Source organism: Dendropsophus ebraccatus, chromosome 3 (assembly GCF_027789765.1).
Source record: "Dendropsophus ebraccatus isolate aDenEbr1 chromosome 3, aDenEbr1.pat, whole genome shotgun sequence".
Lineage (NCBI taxonomy): Eukaryota > Metazoa > Chordata > Amphibia > Anura > Hylidae > Dendropsophus > Dendropsophus ebraccatus.
This window is the reverse complement of record NC_091456.1, coordinates 15,402,869-15,405,701: the sequence shown is the minus strand read 5'-3', so window position 1 is coordinate 15,405,701 and position 2,833 is coordinate 15,402,869. Positions and strand designations below refer to the sequence as shown.

The window sequence follows — 2,833 nt, the reverse complement described above, 5'->3', positions numbered from 1 at the left end:
GGGTACGGCTGTCAAAATAGTGATCATGTCAATTATCTCTGGCCAAAGTCCAAAGACTTCAGTGCAATTTTCATGGGAAACAAGGGCCGTTGTTTGATATTCAAAACAACGTCCATTGTTTTGAGTGCCAAAAAAACTGCTGTTGATTATATGTTGTGTGAACATAGCCTAAATATACATGGCGTAGGTGCACTTTCCTTTCCAATGGCAGTTTTATATTGTCATTGCGCCTCCTTTTCTTGCTGTATATTTATTACTGCTTTGTATATAAATTAACAAGCAGGATTTTTTTTTAATTCTGTTAATTTTCCTGTCTTTTCCTTTAAGCAGCCACCTAATAAAGTTTACCGTAATAAGCACATTTGCGAGATAATGACGGTCACATTGTTCTGTTTTTGGAACGTGCTTAAAATAAATATATTATTTTTAGATTTATCAGCATTTTTTAAGTGGACTTAGACTTTAATGTTATGCAGACATTGTGATCGTTAATCCTGGTTCTGGCATGGATCTGCTTTGCAGGAGAAGAAGAAGGCCTGAGGTCTTCCGAAATGTCAGATTCTCTTGCTTGCACTTTTTTTTTTTCTGATGTTTGGGATTGATTGAAATTTTTTTGATTGTAGAAAATAAAGAAAAGCTGAAATAATTGACATATTGATTTACGTAAGCTTGCCCGTTTCCGAAAAAAAGTCCTGACAAGCTATTATTTCTATTATTTATAACTATTTAATTATTTTTGTGTATCTTAGTTTGTTTCAATTACATTTCATAAAATGCAAATTACATTTTGTGTAGGTTCTAATATATTGTGATCCTCTATGTAAAATGTTACCACGTTGCCCCATGGGATAAACATAACAATAATAATGACCTCACCAGGGACCAGAGTCAACAGCACAGGGCGATGCATTTACATAACACACGTAACATACAGAACAGTGAAAAAAGGTTATTACCGAAATGTCGCCAGACCCTGGGAAGACACTCAGTAGTAACCAGCTTATACTTTCTCTCACTAAAACTAGTACTAAAGAACTCCTGCACCTGGCCCATGCCACCTGTCTTAGACCAGTGCTTCTTTTGTCAGGCGCCCCCTAGCTGTTGGAGAGGCAGTTTTTTTTTTTTTTTTTACAAAAGTGACTATAAGCTGCACAGTCCTTTTCCTGACCGCAACAATCCCTGGTTTAGGAACATTATTGACTCATTTTGTACTTATTCAATGTAGTTTATATAGGGTAGAGTGAGCAATAATTTTATATTTGCATGGACTTCCACCACAGATGGTGAGACCCCGGCATCCTCTTGGTCGGTGTGGTGAGACCCAGGCATCTTTTTGTCTGTTGGGTGATGCTCCACTAAAAAAAGTTTGAGAAGCGCTGCTTAAGACTATCTGGAGGTCAGCAATTAGTGGAGAGCACATGAAGTTAAAGAGCACATGTTCAGTAAAGTCGCTAACACCATCTTGTTCTTCCGCCTGGATATCCATATGGGCCTGTTGTATGCTACCCTGTGCCTGGTCTTCCTCATGACCTGTAAGCCTCCGCTCTATCTGGGCCCGGAACACATCAAGTATTTCAGTGATAAGACCATTGAGGAGGAGATGCAGTCTGATGGGCGTGTTTCATGGATTGTGGAATATTTTGCGAATTGGTCGTCGGAGTGTCAGTCATTTGCCCCCATTTATGCGGAGCTGTCTCTGAAATATAACTGTGCCGGGCTGAAGTTCGGTAAGGTGGATTTAGGCAGATACCCGGACGTCAGTACCTGGTATAACGTCAGCCCCTCGCCTCTCTCCAAGCAGCTCCCCACACTCATCTTGTTTCAAGGTGGCAAAGAGGTATTACGGCGGCCACAGATCTATAAGAAGCGGCGCGCTGTGTCCGGGAGCTTCACTCAGGAAAACGTTAACAGAGAATTCAACCTGAACGAGCTTTACCAGAAAGCGAAGAAGATCTATAAGAACCAAGATGAGGCAGAAGGTGAGGAGAATCCCGCCATAGAGAGCAAGAAGGACCAGTAACCGGGGGCCCCGACCCCCACCCCATTCCTGATATGAAGATACAGTAAGCCTGGCCTCAGATAGGCTGATAGCAACTTTTGTAGGGTGATCTCTGCAAGGAGTAAAGGACAAGCCAGCTGATGGCAATAAGGAGAAACATATACCTTAGCACCTACACCATTAACCCTAAGTAACAGTTCCCTTTAATAGAATATATATATAGAATATAATAGAAAAATACAGTGACATCTAGTGGCCAAAATTCAATAATACAGTTACCATCCACAGGCTAACCAATAACATATCTAGCTTCAGTGCTGACCTACATATAGACTAAACAAGCTGTGGCACATGGGTTGTAGGACACTGCATATCTACTTATTGATTTGATAAAATGGTTTGATATAGTAATATTGTAGTATATTCAACCCAACTTTTAATAAATTATTGAGTTGAGCTGTAAGTATACTAGAAAAAATATTTACAGTCAATACACTTATTGAAATATATTCCGCAAAACACCACCCCCTCTTATAAACCAGCGTATATCATTGCATGGCTATGTTCAGACAACGTTTTTATCAGCTCCGTTTAAAATGACGTCCGTCATTTTGAGTCTATAATAATGGACGTCATTTAGCAGCCTGGCCTCCCTTTAGTGCAATGACTGGTGTTTGTACATTATTCTAGTCAAGGTAGACGGATTGTCCTTTGGGTGCGTCTTAATTAAAAAATCCATTGAATTTAATAGTAAAAACGAAGAAAGAACGGTGACAAAAGAAAAACTGTGTGTGAACACTAATAAAAAACGTCCGCTGTTTGCAAAAGACTTCC

General features: G+C 39.8%; 1 pseudogene; it reads left to right on the top strand.

Moving 5' to 3' along the window:
• Positions 1 to 1,435: 1,435 nt before the first annotated feature.
• On the top strand, positions 1,436 to 2,033 carry LOC138786950 (thioredoxin-related transmembrane protein 2 pseudogene; annotated as a pseudogene).
• The last annotated feature ends 800 nt before the right edge of the window (positions 2,034 to 2,833 follow it).